Here is a 21,538-nt window from a genome sequence, read left to right on the forward strand (position 1 = left end):
AACAGAGCCCACACCTTTTCTCTCTCTTCTTCCCCAGCTCCCGAGTTCTCGCAGCAGCAGCAGCAGGTTGCACACATTTGCCAGAAACATTATGGCTGGGCAGGCTGTACACCAATGGATGGGTTTGCCAGCAGCATGGAGTGGGAGTGGCTGGAAAGTCACAGCCATGGTCATGTCCACTGGTGCTCCTTACTCAGGCAGAGATCAGGCGCCGGCTTTTAAAAACTGATTCAGAAGCTCTGCGAGCCAGGTGGTCCCTCCTACCCAAAAACCCAAGCTTGGAGGTCAGACTCTTCTCAACTCCGACACTTTCTTACCAGAGCGAGAGAGAGAAATACGTAAGTTTACTATTTATACCACTATAAGAGGGGGCACTTTTAACTTGGGATGAGGTTTGGGGGAGCAGCTTTACATACACAGCCTGAGGTACGAACGGCAAAGTTGACATCTGTGAAGACTGATGAAAAGGTAAAAAAAGAGGAGTTAATTTGTACAATGTACAAACGACAGAAAATCTTCACGGATGTCAACTTTGCTCTTCGTACCTCCGACTGTGTATGTAAAGCTGCTCCCCCAAACCTCATCCCCAGTTAAAAGTGCCCCCTCTTATAGTGGTATAAATAGTAAACTTACGTATTTCTCTCTTTCTCTCGTAAGAGTTGAGAAGAGACATATTAGTCTCTCTCTCTCATTGCGCGATAAAAACCTTTTCGGTCGGTAATGCGCCCGCAGTGGATTAATCAGTACACAATGCGAAAAATAGCACGGGTGCGATAAGTATATATTGTGTGTTGCGGAAATTACCTATGCAATGCAGGAGCAGGGAAATTAGCCTAACCACACCCCCTTTTTTATCACGGGCGCTATTTCTGCTATATTTATAGCATTTTGATGAATCTAGGCCTTAGATTGTGAGCCTTTTGGAGTCAGGGAAATACCTACAGTGATCTGCTTGTGGTTGAAAAACATAACATAAAATCTAATCAAATAAAAAAACACACCCTCCTTTCCTACGATACCCTTGGATGAAGGACATCTGGGGCTTTATTAGAGTTTACATGGTCCATTTCTTTAGATACCTACTCCTGGGATATGTAGGCCCTACTGTACTTAAGGCAGTGCTTCCAAAACCTCAACCAGACGGGTTTGCAGGAGATCCACAATGAATATGCATGAGATAAATCTGCACACCATGGGGACTCAGTATATGCAAATGTCTCTCATGCATATTCATTGTGGATCTCCTGCAAAACCAGCTGGTTATGGGGTCCCCAGGACAGGATTTGGAACCCCCTGACCTAAGGTTTCGCCCGTGCCCTTGTTGGGTTAGCGGCCTCAAACAGCCCTCCCACTCAATAATGGAGGAAGGAAGCCTTCAGGATGTCTGCACTACCACTCTCCCCAGCAATTGTTTTGCCTCCTTTCAATAGCTCATGGTTCAACAGTGGACTCAAGAGTAAATGCGACACAGACTCATGTGGGAATCTGTATTGATACTGTGATAAACTGTACATTTTGTGATTTTATACTATACCACTTTGAAAGGTCGCGACTTGATTTAGCGGTCAACCACTGCCTGCCATTAAAATCAAGGCATTGCTACGGTTTATGGGACATTCAGACCCCAAAAATTGGTATTGGTGCAATTCTGGGATTCTTTTGGATGTTGAACCAAATTCCCAATAAATAGTACAAAGTAACTATAGAAAACCTTTTTGTTATTTTGTTAACAACACATTTAACTTTTTATTTAGTAAAAATACCCAACAATTTATTTCCCATAAAAACACTTTATAAACTTAGGAAAATACCCTTCTCAATAATTCAGATATAAAAGTATGAAATAATAAGGTTCCAATTAACATGAATATTTTCATCAATCATAATCATAAGATAACATTATGGTGGTTATGCACTCTCTGCATACAAACCTTTTGCAGTCCCCACATAACCTTCGTGATTTGCAGACAGCTGCTCTGGCACAAACAACACAACATACCCTTTATCGCTCAACAAATGCAATAGTGGCCACTGAGATTGCGTAGTCAAGTGCAGTCAATGTATTTTTGTTTTGATTAGCCTGATTAGATTATCGGTATTTTGTAGTCTATTTTTGATCAGGCCACTGACCTATTGCTCTCCCAGCTGAGTAAGGAATAAGAACATATACAAACATAAGAACATGCCATACTGGGTCAGACCAAGGGTCCATCAAGCCCAATATCCTGTTTCCAACAGTGGCCAATCCAAGTCACAGGTACCTGGCAATTACCCAAACATTAAACAGATCCCAAGCTACCAATGCTGGCAAAAAATAATGGCTATTCCCTATGGATTAATAGCAATTTATGGACTTTTCCTCCAGGAACCTATGCAAACCTTTTTTAAACCCAGCTACACTAATTGCCTTAATCACATTCTCTGGCAATGCATTCCAGAGCTTAATTGTGCATTAAGTAAAAAATAACTAACTTTCTCCAGTTTATTTTAAATGTGTTATTTGCTAACTTCATGGAGTGCCCCCTACTCCTTGAATTATCTAGAAGAGTAAATAATCGATTCACATTTACCCATTAAAGTCCTTTTATGATTTTGTAAACCTCCATCATATTTCCCCCTCAGCCGGATCTTCTCCAAGCTGAACAACCTTAATCTCTTGAGCCTTTCCTCATAGTGGAGCTGTTCCATGACCTTTATCATTTTGGTCGCCCTTCTCTGTAATTTCTCCAGTGTAACTATATCTTTTTTTTTTAGAACTTTTTATTTATAGAAATTCGTATAAACAACAAAGTACTGTACTACAAGCACAACAATTGGATAAGAGTGCACATCATACAATCAATAAACTATGATTAACTCAGACATTGTGTGTTCATTTCAACCATAACGACCAAATTACGGTCAGGTATCCATACCCATTGCTCGCCAGTTTCAGTATGTATCCCATATCTGTTTATAAGTATCCATTCTATTCTGGAGCATATAAATCATGAGTAGAATAGAATGGGCAAATATAAATTGGTTATTTATATTTACCCTTTCAAAAAAATGCAAAAACTAGGGGACATTGCATGAAGTTAATAAGTAGCAAATTTAAAACAAATCAGAGAATTTTTTTTTCTCTCACTCAACGGACAAATAAGATCTGGAATTCATTGCTGGAAGATGTGGTAAAAGCAGTTAGTAGCTGGGTTTAACAAAAGTTTGGCTAAAAAGTTCTTGGATAAGTCTATATTAACCAGATAGAATTGGGGAAAGCCACTACTTATCCCTGGGCATGAGCAGCGTGGGATCTGTCTAGGTACTGGTGACCTGGATTGCAACTGTAAGAAACAAAATACTGAGCTTGATGGATCTCGATCTGACCCAGTATGGCAATTCTTGTGTTCTTATCAAATGAAAGTCTAAGGAAAGAACTGATGTGAAGAAGTCTGAGAGATAGCAATATGGAGGAAAGGAGTAGGTCAAGGCAGTGGCCATGCTTGCGAGTAGGACCAGTAGAAGAGAGATGGAGACCAAAAAAACTGTGTTAACTGCATATGTGGCCTTTTACAAAATTACCTGTCTGATATACAGCTAAAATTAAATGCATTTATCAAATTCATATATAGTTTACCTGGACTGAACGGTGGTATTCCTAGAGGCAGAGTTTGGGGTGGGATTTAGATTTATATGCTTATTTTGTAAAATTTGACCATATGTGCCTACATTTTAAGGCAATAGTGAATGCAAGTTTCACAGGGGAGATTTGGTGAGATAATTTTCAAAGCTGGCTTATGTGCGTAAGTCCACTTTGAAAATTGGGTGTAATTTATTTACCCATTTGCAGGATATTTGAAAATTGCCCTCATGCTGTCAAACTGGAATATAAGATCATAAGAACATAAATTACCATACTGGGTCAGACCAAGGATCCATCAAGCCCAGCATCCTGTTACCAACAGTGGCCAATCCAGGCCATAAGAACCTGGCAAGTACCCAAAAACTAAGTCTATTCCATGTTACTGTTGCTAGTAATAGCAGTGGCTATTTTCTAAGTCAACTTAATTAATAGCAGGTAATGGACTTCTCCTCCAAGAACTTATCCAAACCTTTTTTAAACACAGCTATACTAACTGCACTAACCACATCCTCTGGCAACAAATTCCAGAGTTTAATTGTGCGTTGAGTAAAAAAGAACTTTCTCCGATTAGTTTTAAATGTGCCCCATGCTAACTTCATGGAGTGCCCCCTAGTCCTTCCATTTTCTGAAAGGGTAAATAACTGATTCACATTTACCCATTCTAGACCTCTCATGATCTTAAACACCTCTATCATATCCCCCCCCTCAACCATCTCTTCTCCAAGCTGAACAGCCCTAACCTTTTCAGCCTTTCCTCATAGGGAAGCTGTTCCATCCGTTTATCATTTTGGTCATCCGTCTCTGTACTTTCTCCACTGCAACTATATATTTTTTGAGATGCGGCGACCAGAATTGTACACAGTATTCAAGGTGTGGTCTCACCATTATGATATTTTGGGCCGGATTTTAAGATTTAGGCTCACTGGTCTATAGTTTCCCACATCGCCCCTGGAGTCCTTTTAAAATATTGGGGTTACATTGGCCAGCCTCCAGTCTTCAGGTACAATGGATGATTTTAATGATAGGAAACTTCATTTTTTAATTCCTTCCCTAGGACGCATACCATCCGGTCCACGTGATTTGCTACTCGTTAGATTTTCCAATCTGGCCTTCTACATCTTCCATGTTCACAGTGATTAGGTTCATTTTGTCTGACTCATCACCCCTGAAAACCATCTCTGGAACTGGTATCTCCCCAACATCCTCATTAGTAAACACGGAAGCAAAGAATTCATTTAGTCTTTCTGCAATGGCCTTATCTTCCCTAAGAGCCCCTTTAATCCCTCGGTCATCCAAACAGTCCAACCGACTCCCTCACAGGTTTCTTGCTTTGGATATATTTTAAAAAGTTTTTATTATGAGTTTTTGCCTCTATGGCCAACTTCCTTTCAAATTCTCTCTTCGCCTGTCTTATCAATGTTTTACACTTAACTTGACCATGCTTATGCATTTTCCTATTTTCTTCAGATGGATCCTTCTTCCAGTTTTTGAAGGTTGTTTTTTGGTTAAAACAGCCTCTTTCACCTCCCCTTTTAACCATGACGGTAATCGTTTTGCCTTCCTTCTACTCCCAAGCAAAACAGGAATTGGGAGAAGGAAACAACAAAGTCAATCAGCTCAAAATAGCAAAAAGATGACTAAGAAGAGCAGCAATCCTAGGGAGATGAGTTGGAAAGCTATGACCACAAATGCTCGTAGTTTGGACAATAAAATCCCAAACCTGCAGGCCTTAATGGTGGAAGTGGACTTGGACATAGTTGCTGTAACAGAACCCTGGTTCACAGAGTCTCATGATTGGGATATGGCCATACCGGGCCGGGAAGGACAGACAGGACAGAAAAGAGGGAAGGACAGACAGGACAGAAAAGAGGGAAGGAATAGCTCTTTATGTCAAAAACAATATTGTTAAAGCATATGCATGCATGGGGGTGGAAAGTGTTAAAAGTTAGTTACCGTTGTTGGCTATTGAAACTAAAACCCACAGAACACTTCCTGTACTTTTGACTCATAACACTCCTCCTCCAGGTCCTAAACTTTGGTTTTGATACTCCTGTTGTGAGAATTCATTCAGTGTGCAGGACAGTTAGTAACAATCTGTACCTGAGCAGTTCTTCAATTTATATTTCACAAGTGCCACTAGTGTACAGAGCGCTGTCCAAGTGCGAGAGCCCTAGAGAAGAAGCATAAATTTAATCACAAAAAAAACCACAACAAAAACAATTGCTGCCACGCACTCTTGAAGGACAGTTTCACGTCTCCACAGTGGGCACAGGTGGGTGGGAAGGCAGAGGGAGAGAGAAATGCTAGGAGAAGGCAAATCGGAGGAAGACGATTGCGGCCAGGATGGAAGAGAGTTTACAGTAACTGAAATCAAGGTACGAGCTTACAGGGTCTCCACGCCAACTCCTTTTATCATTTTAAAACCTTGTTCAGTTTTACCCATTTCCTCTCTCACTTTCCTTACCTCTCTAAGGAAATTGCTTGGGTGATCCAGAAAACCAAAATTTCTGAACATGTGTCACATTTTCATAAACATAGGATATGATGGCAGATATAAAGCCCATTTAGTCTGCCCTTTTTTTTTTTTTGCAATACTGCAGATCCTACACAGTATCCAGCTTTTCTCTCACTTCTCTGCAATTAAGGATCCTTCTTAACTAACGGGCCAATACAGTTAAGTCCGCGGGAGAGCGGGCAAACGCCCGCTCTCCTGTGCACGCGATTCAGTATTCAAATTAGGGTCAGTGGTAAAAGGAGGCGCTAGAGACACTAGCGCGTCCCTAGCGCCTCCTTTTTGACAGGAGCGGCAGCTGTCAGCGGGTTAGACAGGCAACGCTCAATTTTGCCGGCGTCGGTTCTCAAACCGGACGCCGGCAAAATTGAGAGTCCGGTTTTCAACCCGCGAGCCGACTTCAATTTTTTTTTTTTAAACTTTTTGTAACTTTTGGGACCTTGACTTAATATCACCATGATATAAAGTCGGAGGGTGCAAAGAAAAGCAGATTTTTTACTGTTTTTCTGTGCACTTTTAGGGTGCCCGGAGAAATTAGCGCCTATCTTTGGGTAGGCGCTAATTTCTGAAAGTAAAATGTGCAGCTTGGCTGCACATTTTCCTTTCTGAATCGCGCGGGAATAACTAATAGGGCCATCAGCATGCATTTGCATGTTGCGGGCGCTATTAGGTTCGGGGGGGGGGGGGGGGGGGGTTGGATGCACGTTTTCGACCCCTTACTGAATAAGGGGTAATGCTAGTGCGTCTAAAACACGTGTCCAATCGCGGGTTAACAATGCGCTCCGCCGGAGCCCCCTAAAAGGAGTTTATAAACTGTGGATCTTGTGTATTCTCCCTAAAGGCAAAACCAGATGACATTATCCTAATACATAATGGTCTGTGACTATTTTTACCTGCCTCCGCAGAAAGAGTAGAACAGTTTATTGGGCAAAAAGGAATGAAATACAAATGTATCCCGATATTTTACAAATAACTGAACTGAATGGGAAGAGCAGCAACATTGTTACACTGCCTCTCTTCCCCCTTTGGAAGCCATCTTTGCGGGTCCAGTACCAAAACTGGTAGCCAGACTTCCCACCTGAAAAGGAGGCTGTACACAGATTTTGAAAGCATCGCCACAACTACTATGCACTTGGGAACAGCTTGAAGGTGCTGTATTCTTAGCAGGATCATAATGCGTGACATCTGACAAAATGGCCACAATCTCGTAGTCGGGTTCCAGTGACTGGGTTTCTATTAAAATTAGATGAGGCCCTGGAAGGAATTAGTTCTTCCAGGCCAGAAATGGTCAGGTTGGGGAGTTCAGTGACGATCAGCCTCTCCTGGGTATCAGCTGTGGTCCATTTCTGCTTTTGAATATGTAACACAAGGACCCGACACAGCTGCTAAAGTCAACTTTTTCTGTTATTCCTGGAAAAAAAACCAGGGAAATCAGGCTAGACTCTAGGGCTATTTAAAGAGCACAGAAGAACTAATGAGATAATTTGCTTACTCTAGTCACCATTCAGTACAAAATGTGTTTTCTAACATTTAAAATAAACACTCTGTGTTCCAATGGCTGAAGGCCTTTGGGGGTTTTTTCTTTAATTTTTTTTTTTTAAAGTTTAATCTTCCAACCGCATAACACAAAGACAGGTTTTCATGTACTCATCAGTGCAGGCTAAAGAACTGATCTGGTTAAATTTAAAACACAGTCAAATATCTTGGACGTGAAGCGATATAAACGTCTCCTTAGTTCAGGATTGCATTAATGGGAAAGAGAAATTTTTGGAAAGCAGGACCGTTGGTATATCCTGATGAAAGCCTTATTCGCTTGGGCTTTTTCAATCCACTTTCCAAAATTAAGAAGGCTTACTGGACTTTGATATTTAGTCTCTGTGTGTGTGTGTGTCCCGTGCCCTACCAAACTTTCAGGCTATGTCAGGGAAGACACGAGGATTGAAATGGGGTGTATTTTTATGTTTCAGAGCCATGCCCAGGCACTCAGATGCATCCCTGAAAGTAGGGTCTAGATGGAGCTTCTTCTTTCCGTGGGGGTTGTGTTTAGTTTTACGTTTTACTATGAGCTTGGAAGGAGCTGGGGGTTTGGATGTGCCACACTGCGATGGCTGACAGTCCCTGGTTTTACTATGAGCTTGGAAGGAGCTGGGGGTTTGGGTGTGCCACACTGCGATGGCTGACAGTCCCTGGTTTTACTATGAGCTTGGAAGGAGCTGGGGGTTTGGATGTGCCACACTGCGATGGCTGACAGTCCCTGGTTTTACTATGAGCTTGGAAGGAGCTGGGGGTTTGGATGTGCCACACTGCGATGGCTGACAGTCCCTGGTTTTACTATGAGCTTGGAAGGAGCTGGGGTTTGGGTGTGCCACACTGCAATGGCTGACAGTCCCTGGTTTTACTATGAGCTTGGAAAGAGCTGGGGTTTGGGTGTGCCACACTGCAATGGCTGACAGTCCCTGGTTTTACTATGAGCTTGGAAGGAGCTCGGGGTTTTGGTGTGCCACACTGCGATGGCTGACAGTCCCTGGTTTTACTATGAGCTTGGAAGGAGCTGGGGTTTGGATGTGCCACACTGCGATGGCTGACAGTCCCTGGTTTTACTATGAACTTGGAAGGAGCTGGGGGCTTTGGTGTGCCACACTGCGATGGCTGACAGTCCCTGGTTTTACTATGAACTTGGAAGGAACTGGGGTTTTGGTGTGCCACACTGCAATGGCTGACAGTCCCTGGTTTTACTATGAGCTTGGAAGGAGCTGGGGTTTTGGTGTGCCACACTGCGATGGCTGACAGTCCCTGGTTTTACTATGAGCTTGGAAGGAGCTGGGGGTTTGGGTGTGCCACACTGTGATGGCTGACAGTCCCTGGTTTTACTATGAGCTTGGAAGGAGCTGGGGGTTTGGGTGTGCCACACTGCGATGGCTGACAGTCCCTGGTTTTACTATGAACTTGGAAGGAGCTGGGGGTTTGGGCGTGCCACACTGCGATGGCCGACAGTCCCTGGTTTTGCGAGATTCAGCAGGGACAGAGCAGGATGGACTTGTCCAATGGCTACAATTTGCATCTCTTTACCGATGTTGCACCCCAGTGTGAAGAGGACGGCATAATAGCTTGCAAAAAAGGAATCAAATGATTGTAAAACACACAGGATCTGAAGTTTAAAATACATTTGATAAACTTATTGGATAAGTTACACTACAGGCCTTTGTTGTGAGAGAGAAAAAAAAAAAAAAAGCTTATTATTTCATGTGCATAGCCGAATCCAAGTTATTTTGCTTGACCGCCGGTGTGTGACAACAAAGAAATGCAGATCGAAGCGATGTGATTGGTCCAACTTGGTGAACCAATTCCAGGGGATCTACCACCAAGTGTTGCTTATGTTTGCTTTGCTGTTGCCCCACAGCAGTGAACAAGCACCACTAAATCCCATTTCACCACCCGTGACAGTCGTCTCTCGACTACAGAGATACATTTTCTGACTGTGGCGTTTAGTTCACAATGAGCTCAGCTTAGTGCTTCTCAAACATTTTTAAAAGTAAAGCAATACAAAAAGAACCTACTGTTAGTGTAACCACAGATGAATTGCATCCTAACTAACTATGCTGATATCATCGAAAAGGCATCAGATTTTCAAAGGAGTGCACGCTGCTTACTCCAAAATTTACTAATTATTCTTGCTGCTTCCAATTGTGAGATGTCCAGCCCTACAAGGACTAAAAATAAAGGCTGTAGAATGGTAGCTTCATATCTGAATAATTGGATATAGGTCAGTGCACATGAAGCGAAGGATGTGTAGGACCAAGGACCCATTTTATCCCTCAGTTCTGATTTTGTTCTGTTCTTTGGGAAACTTTTATTTTTGTATCTGGTTTACAGCCTCAAACCACAGAAGCCTGGGGCAGCGGGGTAGCCAGAATGGACATTCCCGGGCAGTGCTGTCAATTGAAATGTGTTGCATGGTCAGGGCTCTTGCTCAAACATTTCATGCTATGGAATGAGGAGGAGTTTGGAGGGAGCCCTTCTATTGTAACGGACGTTTCATGCTAGAGCGAGGGGGGGAAACCCCCTTCTAAGCAGCTCTGGCTTGTTATTTACATTCTCTGCAGCCCTGATCCTGTAATTCCACAGCAGCAATTATATCTTCAGACAGTTCTAATTAAAGGGAGGCTCTTACAAAAATGTTTGCTGCTTTCTTCCACCCCCATTTATATATCTAGCAGCTAAAAAAAAAAATCTCAAGGGGGTGGGGGAATGGTAGTGGTTTGGGGACCCTAGCATTTCTTGCACATTGTGGCTTTGTTCTAATTGTCTCCTACATGTAGGATGGTCACCTGCCCCAGGTCAACCTTGACAGACCAGTCGAAGTCTGTGCCCCCCTTCTCCCCTCCCATCTATGATTTTGTAGTTCCCCTTGCTAGGAAAGATAGGAACTATAAATCCATAGATGCAACGGAGGCAAAACCAGCAATTAACTCAAGCTTGACTTCAGGCAAGAGGCAGCCCAAATGACATCTTGGGCCGAGTTGCTGTGGATCTGGTGTTCTTTGAAGACACATGACCCATTTGACCTGTGGCTGGCTGGAGCCACTCACAATGGCTCCATTTCAGTAGAGATGCACTATCTTTCTATTGAAATTCCCTGGGATAACCACAATTTGCCTGCAGTTCTAATCTACCAGCTACATAGATGAATTAGAAAGGACAGCATGTCAGACTGTCTGGTAGCTTTGATTGAATTATTACAATGCTTTTCAGACTTGTTTTTTCTCTCTCAGCAGGCACCTAGAGTCTTCCATGTCCAAGATTTCAACCTTTCCTATTTTAGTTATTGCACTGAAACAATTAGGATCTCCAGCATCTATGCTTGCCATTCAAATTATGCTTCATCTAACAACACGCTTTGGATCATCACATCCTTCAATGCATTATGGGAGTCAGACTCTTAGAAACCAAGATGGCTGCTCTCCTATGTCCATTTCATTCCTCTTTGAACTTGGAACTTTTTTTTGTTAAGCAAGGCATCAGAAAATCAGAATATCTGATAGCCCCATAACAGAAGATAAATTTATGTGCTGCTTCCAGAGAGACTGAGACCTAACCATTCAACCATACTATAATTTTCTAAAGCAACATCAATGTACATAGTGATATACATATTGAGAAAATATGGACTAGACATCAGGAAAATTGAAAAAATATGACCCTTCAAATTCCAAAACTGAATAGCAGAGAGTTTATAATACCATAAGCTACGTGCTGAGAGCCTTGTCTACTGAAAAAGCATTAACAGATATCAGTAGGTTATCACAGATAAGCTAAGCAAGCCCTTTTTATGTTATTACTGTGCAGCTGGATGCTTCACAATAATAGCTTATAAAAATCAGCTGATAATTTAATTTCAAACAGGGTGGCACATGAGAAAAAGGTTATATGGCACTCAGCCAATTAATCTGTCAACTCTGCTTACAGTTTCCCCTCAAGTGCAGATAGGTCAGCACCTTCAAGCCATTCATTCTGTTCAAAAAGTACTCAACAACAAAATTATTTTAAAATAAGACTGAGTTTTCAGGTGTGTTAAATTAGAGGAAGAGAACAAGCAGGCCAAGAAAAATTTTAAAAAGGTAGATTAAAACATATTTTGGTGTAGGAGGGTAAAACAAAGCCAATTCTAGCCTGTTATTGACTGACTGAGCAAATAGTTCAGGTCTTCTTTTGTTATGTGACCTATTATGTAAAAATGGAAGCTAATGTTACAAAGTTTAGGCATCAAATATATTTCTGTGTCCTTAAAGCATACTCAGCAGTAATCACATAAAAATCATTTATTTATTTGTCGTGTTTGTATACCGTCATTCGGTTTCGCCATCAGAACGGTTTACATCATTTGGTTAGTGTGTTAGTTAAATAATATAACATCATGTTTATATTACATTTTTACGTTGGTTAGTAGCTTCATGATAAGAAGTGGGTTAGTTACTATAACAAAGATACAGGACATATTCTATAACTTTGGTCATCTGGTTTTCAGAGCGGTAGGCAGGATTGCCACTCCATGTAGGTCAACCTGGAGAGGTTAATCCAGTGCAGGATTCATCCCACTGCATACATGGAGATGTTTTTCAATAAGTCATTTTTACTCAACGTACAATTAAACTCTGGAATTTGTTGCCAGAGGATGTGGTTAGTGCAGTTAGTGTAGCTGGGTTTAAAAAAGGACTGGATAAGTTCTTGGAGGAGAAGTCCATTACCTGCTATTAATTAAGTTGACTTAGAAAATAGCCACTGCTTTACTAGCAACAGTAACATGGGATAGACTTAGTTTTTGGGTACTTGCCAGGTTCTTATGGCCTGGATTGGCCACTGTTGGAAACAGGATGCTGGGCTTGATGGACCCTTGGTCTGACCCATATGGCATGTACTTATGTTCTTAAGTCAGAGCTACATTTATATTCCACTATATTGTTCACAATGAAGAATGTTACAACATAAAATGATCAGAACATAAAACAGTGAATAAAACTAACCAGTATAACGCACACTATGCATAAAAAAAGAGCACCATTATCATCCAAAAGCAAAAACTGCTAAATCAAGAGAAATAATTTAAGTTCCCTAAGCAAAGCAGGACTGCACTTCACACGTGCAATGGGAGAAAAAACCCAGATGGGATCAGCCTCTCTGGGTTGACGTGGGTGAGGTAGCCACCCTTATAAATCTTGTTCTGGAACAAGAAATCTGACTCAACACCATAGCTGGGAACTCTCAGAATTTCACCCCGAGATTCAGGGAATTTGCATCAATTGTAGGGAAATCTCAGGGCCTTGCTGTACACAGCTCAGCCACTCTCCTTCCTCAGCAAGCTTGAAGAGAACAGGAGACCTGGGAAGACTCTGGAGCAGACACTGCAAGCAGCATATGGGGAGAAACTGGAGAAAGGCTGCAAATCTCAGTCTGCAGCTGTGATTCCAGAACTTGGGACTCATTCAGATAAGGGCAGAGTGAGAATTCAGAAGTCATGGAGCTGTAACTTATAGGGGAGGGGGAGCAAAGAGAGTGCTGGGGTCACACAGAGAGGAAGGGGAAGTATGGTGGGATAGTCTGTGGGGGGGGGGGGGGACGACGACAGGTGATGTGGTGGGTGGAAGAAAGAGAAACTGTGGGGGTAGGGATGGAAGAGAGAAAGGTAGAGAAGAGAGTGGAGGAGAGAAAGCTGATACATATAAATTCCATACCTAACCCCCACCGTCCGCCATCTGCTAAAGAAAAGCAATCTCGGGGTGACCACAACTCAAAAGTTCCAAGATATGCGCAACACCTCCCATCCCACCAATCACAGAAGGCCCAATAATCTCGCAGAGCCAGCCGCTTTCACAGTGGTTGAGCACATCAGAGCTCCTCCGGCAAGAACATTAATCCAAGACAGCTTTCCTAACAAAAATGCCCTTTAAGTGTGTATGTATAGAACAGAAACAAACGGCACCGTGTTGGACGTGAATTACGAGTTATCGGCTGTTCGAGGGTGGGGATGGGATATGTTTTCATACATTATTCCTAGCTCGTGAGTTACAGAAACACCCCGCTGCCATTCATGATCAAGGGAAATAAAAATCTTTCAACTCATAATGAGTAATCTGTATTTAGGGGCATAAATCCATATTACCTAAAACACAAAAATGAAGCTGCAAATGTTCTGGATTTCACAAAAACATTTTCTCTCCAAAACACATTTTCACAATGAACTCAGTATCAGAATTCAAACAGTGCCAGCATTAATCTGATGTCTCCCGCCACGCAACAGGACTTCAGGCATTTTCAAATCAAGCACTCAAGGTGTATTATTCATTTACCACCGCCATCCTGGAAAATCAGTTGCCTTGAAGAGAATATTGAGACCCCCGAGAAAGACTGTTTTAGCTGTCAAAAACATGGGCCTATGTCGGGCTCTTTGAGAATTTGGTCTGGTCAACAATTTGTTCGTTTCTTGAATAATTCATTGAACAAGATAAGTACATCGATTCCTTTTTATGGGGATTTTTAGGGGAGATTAAATTAGAGTAGTGCTCAATGAATTGGCAAACAGGAACAAGGAACTGCTGTGAGGTGTAAATCTATACATTACCCTGCACGTATACTAACTTTGCATATGGATGCAAGCGAGATTATAGCTATAGATGATGTATAGATCAGGGCTCCTCAAACCCGGTCTTGGGGACCCCCAGGCTTTTCAGGCTCCCAGAACGTCTGCAGGTGATGTGCACGAGATAAAACGGCAATGCTTAAGAGACTTGGCGTTGCGAGCGTGGACCCTTGGTGGATGGGAGGCGGCAGGAGCCGGAGGAGGAGGACGGTCCCTGGTCGAGCTGGAGGGCCCGGGGAACGGCAGGACCCCGATGGCGGCTGCCCACCCAGGCGAGGGGGGGGGGGCAAGGTGGAGGCCCAGCGCCGGGAGGTAGGGGCAAGGTAATATTCATAGCTACAGCAATAAAGGCTTTTTTTAATTTTATTTAATTACCTGGTTTATAGCTCACCTCTGTAAAACAAAGAGAGCAGTTCACTATTGGTCAGACAGAAATACCTGCATCTGATCTATATTTTGTGTGCGATCCTTAAGTTTCTGACTCATGTTAATGAAGAAACTGCATTCTCACAATATATAAAAATATCTTTTGTGGACTAAAAAAAAAAGCTAAGGGATTCAAATATTCCATACCAGGGGCTTCCCAAACCTGTTCTGGTGACCTCACATCTTGTCAAGTTCTCAGAATATCCACAATAAATACGCCTGAGATAAATCTGCATGCACTGCAGATCCAGTATATGCAAATGTATCTCATTCATATTCATTGTCCACCTCCGAATCCTTGTGGACAATACTTTGAAACACAGCTTAATGTGCGGCTACGGTCAAAAAAAGCAAAAATAGAATATTAAGAAGTTTTTGAAAAAACAATGAAGAATAAAAGAGAGATTATTATAACGCCTCTGTATCGATCCATAGTGTGATCACGCCTTGAGGCTATGTGCAGGTCTGGTCGCTCCATCTCAGAAATAAGACAAAGGGAAACTAGAAACGATACAGAGGAGAGCAATCAAAATATTAACAGGGCTGGAAGAGCTGCCTTATGAGGAAAGGCTGAAGAGGTTAGGGCTCTTCAGCTTGGAGAAGAGGTAGGATAGGAATTTATAGAATCAGGAGTGATGTGGCAAAGGTCAATAGGAGTCTGTTCTTTACCTTTTCAAATAATATTTATTTATTTATTTATTTAAGTTTTTTTATATACCAACATTCAGGACGATAGTCCCATCATGCTGGTTCACAAGAAACAGGGGTGTAATAATAATAAAACTTTACAATTTGAACAATAGTGCAGAAAAAGCAGTTACATATAACAAGGAAATCAATAACTTGGAGTGAGAAGGAAAATGAAGATCAGATAATTATATATAAGTATAGATAGCATTGAATAAATAACATTTATTAACGTTATTACTAGCGAAGCGTGTTGATTGATGGGAGATTAAATAATGTTGGAGTTAGGAAATGCCTGCGTGAACAGCCACGTCTTGAGTTTTTTTTTTAATGTTGAGATGCTGGGTTCCATTCTAAGATCCGGGGGAATGGAGTTCCATAAAGTTGGAGTTCCATAAAGTTGGATACTAGAAGAAGGGGACCCTCCACAAAAGGAACAGCCAACAGTTTTAAAACAAACACGTTTTCCCTTAGCGTACTATCAAGCGGTGGAGGTTTTGGTCAAGGTGACTAGCACAGCAGAGATCTGGGCAAACTGCGGGAGGAAAAGTCCATAAACGGCTATTATCCAGGTAGAGAAGAAGAAACTGATCTGCCAGGTAATTGTCACCTGAACCAGCCATTGTTGGAGGCAGAATCTTGATGCAGCATGGCATGCGTTATCTTACTGTGGATATCCTGAAAACACGACTGGCTGTGGGGCAACTAAGACATGTTTGGGAAGCCCTAATCTGTACAACTTCTGTAAGGGGAAATACATTCTTGAAATGAGGTCTGATCTGTGCTAAGACTGAATATAAGATTTGCCATACTGGGTCAGACCAAAAGGTCAATCAAGTGCAATATCCTGTTTCCTACAGTGGCCACTCCAGGTCACATGGACTTGGCAGGATCCCAAGGGGAAGACAGACAACTCCCCAGGTCCACCTTAATTGTTTACGGATTTTTCCTCCAGGAACTTGTCCAAACCTTTTTTAAAAGCAGCTACACTAATAACTTCCACTACATCCTCTGGCAACGAATTCCAGAGCTTAATTATACGCGGAGTGAAAAATAATATTTGATCTTATTAGTTTTAAATGTATCACCTAGTAACTTCATTGTGTATCCCCTGATCTTTGTACTCTTTGAAAGAGTAAACAACCAATTAAAGTTTACCTCTATCATATCCCCCCTCAGCCGTCTCTTCTCCAAGCTGAACAGCCCTAACCTCTTCAGCCTTTCCTCATAGGGGAATCGTTCCATCCCCTTTATCATTTTGGTTGCCCTTCTCTGTACTTTTCTAAATTCTGCTTTTTTTTTTTTTTTTGAAATGTGGTGACCAGAACTGCATACAATATTCAAGATTATGTCATACCATGGAGCGATACAGAGACAATATGATGTGTTTTATTTTCTATTTTTTTTCTAATAATCCCTAACATTCTAGTTGCTTTCTTGGCTACTGCTGCACACTGACCACAAGATTTCAACGTATTATCAACGATAATGCCTTAGAGCCTTTTCCTGAATGGCAACTCCTAACGTAGAACCTTGCAATGCGTAGCTATAATTTGCATCACTTTGCACTTATCCACATTAAATTTAACTTGCCGTTTGCATGCCCAGTCTCCCACTTTTGCAAGGTTTTCCTGCAATTTCTCACAATCCTCTTGTGATTTAACAACTTTGAATAATTTTGTGTCATCTGGAAATTTGATTACCTCACTCATTGTTCCCATTTCCACGTTGTTTATAAAGATATTAAAAAGCAATTGTCTCAGCACACCCGGGGGGGAGGAGCAAGGTAGCCGTGAGTCAGTGGCCGCGGTCCTGCTGTGCTCTCCTTTCCTCCTTAATTCCTACGTTTTATTTGCTATGGCATTGAAGAGAAAGGGGAAAAAAAAAATCAGGGTTTTTCCCCTACTGAACCCTCCTTATTACCCGGCCAGCAGTCGATTGTTCCATACATGTCTCCTTTGGACCCTGGATTTCTCAGTGGAGAGACCCCCTTTGCTTCTTCGTTGGTGCTGTTTGGGGAGGAGGTTTCCCTCAGCCCCCCCGAGGACTACACTTCCTGCTGACTGCAGCAGAGACACTGGCAAATCTATGAACCAGCTACAATTCAGACTCCTGCCCTGGTGGACTCAAGGACAGGAGGCATCTTCATTCTCAGACATCTAGCGGAAGACCTGAAGAGTCCTTTTGTCAAATGTGAAGATCCATTATAGCATTATAACTTGAAGTGGGTTTTGGACATTTCTCAACATCGCCACTTCCACTGAAGATCTCTGTGACGTCCCCAGCAGCCTTAACCATTGCTGCTGATATTCAAAATGCTTTCAACGTTCACCTTGGCTCGAAGGCGTTCAACATCAAATCCGTATTCATGGATCATAAATTTAGAGTATCTCTGTCACGCTCTTTCCATTCGGAAGATGTGTTTGATGAGCCACAGCACATAATTGACCAGAGGAAGATACTCTAGGCAACCAGCCAGTCTGCATCCGCTGGAGATGCCATCAACTCTCATCCAGAAACATCTACTGGAGAATCACCAATTGAAGTGGTTTCTGGACTTTCCTTATCACCGCCACTTTCACTGAATCCTTCAGTGACGTCCACAGCAGCTCATTCCATTGCTGCTGATATCTACAAACAAACTTCTTCCAGAACTCAAGATCCACCTGTCATCAATGCAGAAGTCGACTTAGAGATTAAGATCAAGAGATTCTGGATGTTCGTAAAAGAGGCAAGACTTTTGAATACCTTCTGATTTGGGAGGGTTTCAGCCCTGACATAATCTCTTGGGAGCCTCAGATCAATATCTTGGATAAAGAAATGCTTCATCAGTTCCACCTCGCATATCCTTCAAAACCTAAGCCTGGTACCCGAAGAGGAGATCGCCCTTTGAAGGGGGGTACTGTTGCGACCGTTGCTGCCCGACGTCTTCACTCTGCCCTCTTTACCTCTGAGGCGACTCCCTCCAGGTCTGAAGGACGACTGGCTGCCGCGGCGTCTCCCTGTCGTCTCTCTCCGGCATCCCCGGGCCGGCTCGACGCTGCAGATCCACCATGTTGCCTGAAGCCTAGGGTGTGCACGCGTGCTCCGAGTGAAGTACCAGCAAGGGCGCGAACCTCAGGGGTGTCCCCCTGAGATGACGTCATCCGCTTCCGATATTTAAAGGTCTCTGATATCGCTACTAGTTGAGTTAGCAAGGGCTAAGGTTCAGATTGGGTTCCCTGCCTAAGCTACTCTGCCTCCTCGGACTTACCAAAGGTACCCGCTCCTCAGGGGCCTCGCTCTCTCTCTTTGCCTTTCAGGTTACAGACAGGAACCGGTACTCACTCCTCGAGGGCCCTCGTTCCAGACTATCTGCTGATTCTCTTCTGCTTGGAAGTCATCATTATCTATACCATTGTGAGTTACCATCGCTCTCTCAGAGCTTTCCCTGGAACCAGGTATTCACTCCTCGAGGGCCTATCCTTTCCTGCTCCTGAGCTCCCTGAGACCAATATGTGAGTGTTGTCATCTAGTTTTGTTCATGAACTCTGCATACCCTGCCTACTCACTGTCTACAGTTTCTCAATAGCTCAGCCTTCCAAGGATCGCTGTTACAGTATCTGAGGGACTTCAGCTCTGCCGGGCACTTCAGCTCATTACTGCCACCTCTGGTGGTTTTAAGACCTATTTAATAAAAGAACTAGTGTGTGTGTCTCCATACTCTAAGCCTAGCTGGTGGTCCCTCTCGGGATCTTTCCCCGGGGGCGTGGTCATCTGCCCCCGGCCCAAGGATCCACTTACTACTATCTCCGGCAGTCTATATCAACAGATTGCTAAGTCTGCCTACAGAATACATCAGATTGACACTCCTATCTGATTGCTCCTCCCACCAGCATAGCGGATCATGACACTGCTACAGTCCTCTGAACTAGAAATATCACCGACACTCATATCTGCCATGCCTCTGGGAACTCTGATCCCTGCCTGCCTACTTCCCCAGCATTTCAAATCATTGAAAGGGCCAGGCTCCAAGGGGGACACATCCTTGCCATCTCAGTAATTTGACCTGTGCCAGGCCTCAGGGGGTGAGAGGGGAGGGGAGCGCCATCTCTTCCTTCACCTCAGGCAGCAGATTGCCTTGAGCTGCTCCTGCTTTTAGCTATTATTGCCTCTTTCTCATGCTGTAATCATTTAGCTTTCCTTCCACTTTTCCTAATGCATGGAATACGTCTGCTCTGGGCTTCCAAGATGGTATTTTTAAACAATGTCCATACTCTTAACCTCTGCAGATTGCTCTCTTTCTTCCCCCTCTCCCCAGGGGAAGTTCTAAGCTCTTGCAGCTATTTTTCCATTATTATTATTTACATTTCAAAGCAGATTACATTCTAAATTTGTACTAGAGGCAAGGGGGCTTACAATCTAACCCCTAGATTCATCATTCTGAGGCGCAAAAAAAAAAAAAGGCACGGGGGGGGGAAGGGGGGAGCGACCGCGGGCAGCTGGCCACATCGCAGCGGTGCAGTTTTGCCTGCCGCACCACTATCACCCCCATAAGCGCCACGGGGAAAAGGTGTAGTTATTTCCCGCAGCACTGACGGCGATAACGTGAAACTCTGCCTGAACCCTGCCCACACTCCTCCCCTTTCCCTAGTGTAATAATAATGCCGCACGCCGTACCGGCGCATCGCGGAATAAAGAACGACCCCGTAAGTTTGTGTCCGAGGCAAAGGAGGATAAAGTGACTTAGCAAGGAGTGGCAGTGGGGGGGGGGGGGGGGGGGGGATTTGAACCCTCGTTTCTCTGGTTCACAGCCTGCTGCTCTGACCGACTCCTCCACTCCCGGTCATGGAGAAAGGGGGTGCGGGGATAGTTAAGAAGGATGCAGGTACGCAGGCCAGGAGATAGCACTTTTAAAGTTTAAAAAACAAAACACTATTTCCCCTCTTTGAAGCTGTTTTGTAGGGCTCAGGCTATTATTTTTATTTATTTTTCTGTACCGACATTCGATTTGACATATCACATTGGTTTACATATAACAAGATGTCTAAGGCTGGCCTTATAAGGACATGGTACATTATAACAGCGTAACTGAGTGACTGCCTACATACAAATAACTGTTTTACAAGATAGTATTACCTTGGCATGCTTGATAGCACAAGTCAATACAGAATATAGTAAGAGTTTATGGCAGAAAGCTTCCCACAATTTTTTTTTTATTTTTTTTTTACAGCTTTCAGAAGTCTCCACTGGGGGTGGAAATGAGTGCAAATAGATGCTCCCTACAAAGAAATACAGGTTTTGTTTCTGCAAAGTCCAGCTCAGTCCGCGCTGCCTTGGAAGTGCCCGGGATCCCAGGAAGGCAGAATCCACCTCCTGCTCCTCGTTATTCCTTTCAGCTGCGTTACTTCATGTGAATGCAAACTATCATCTCCTATATATTGTGCACGCTGTCTCACCTTTATTATATATATATATTTACTTACACACACACACCCCTATGTGGTGAGCACTGCCTTACATTAGTGCAATAAAAAGGAGTCACACATTATATATCTATATAATATATCTATACACACCGGGACTGCCTGACTTCTATTTAAGCGCGCAGAGATGCATTCCTGCAGTTTTAAGAAACAAACGAACGAAGCGGCTTTACCTTTCCCGTGTGAGGGGGGCGCAGGGCGGGAAAGCGCTGCCCCTCGGGCTCCCAGAATCCGGAACAGAGCGAGCGCGCGCGCGGCCCCGTCCTCGCATTCCCAGGCTTTCTTTCTTTTGCAGTTCCCCAAAAACCCAGCCCTCCGGCCCCGCTCGTGACATCAGCAGTGCAGAAGGCCGGGCTTGGGGTTTCTTTTAAAGCGAATTAAGCTGTTGCCTCTGCGGTTTTTTTTTTTTGTGCTTATTCTGCTCAGAGCCGCCGGGGACAAGGAGAGCTCATTCATTGCGTGAGAGGCACTGGAAAGTCTGGGGCTTGCTGAGAGCAGGTGAGCGCTGGCCAGGACCAGCAGAGAGAGCCCTTCCCATTCGCCCCCTCTCTCTTTTATTATTTGGAGAAGCTGCAAGTAAAAGTCCCAAAAATGCGCGGGCACTCGGCCTCTCCCGAGGGCCTGGGGGCTCTGCAGGGTGACTTATTAGGTGCAGTTTAAATGACCAGAAAGCCCATTTTCTCTGATTTCCA

The 21,538-nt window shown here is 43.4% G+C and overlaps 1 protein-coding gene across 3 annotated transcripts in view; it reads right to left on the reverse strand.

Moving 5' to 3' along the window:
* Positions 1 to 21,157, reverse strand: part of ADAMTS10 (ADAM metallopeptidase with thrombospondin type 1 motif 10) — a 256,117-nt gene extending 234,960 nt beyond the window's left edge. For 2 of the 3 annotated variants that reach the window (XM_029610936.1, XM_029610935.1), the window contains exon 1: positions 21,020 to 21,156. The gene's annotated coding sequence lies outside the window, so the exon portion shown is untranslated. Of the gene's footprint in view, positions 1 to 21,019 lie in introns of all 3 variants that reach the window. The other variant, XM_029610937.1, reaches the window with a different exon arrangement.
* Positions 21,158 to 21,538: the final 381 nt, after the last annotated feature.

Source organism: Rhinatrema bivittatum, chromosome 8 (genome assembly GCF_901001135.1).
Source record: "Rhinatrema bivittatum chromosome 8, aRhiBiv1.1, whole genome shotgun sequence".
Lineage (NCBI taxonomy): Eukaryota > Metazoa > Chordata > Amphibia > Gymnophiona > Rhinatrematidae > Rhinatrema > Rhinatrema bivittatum.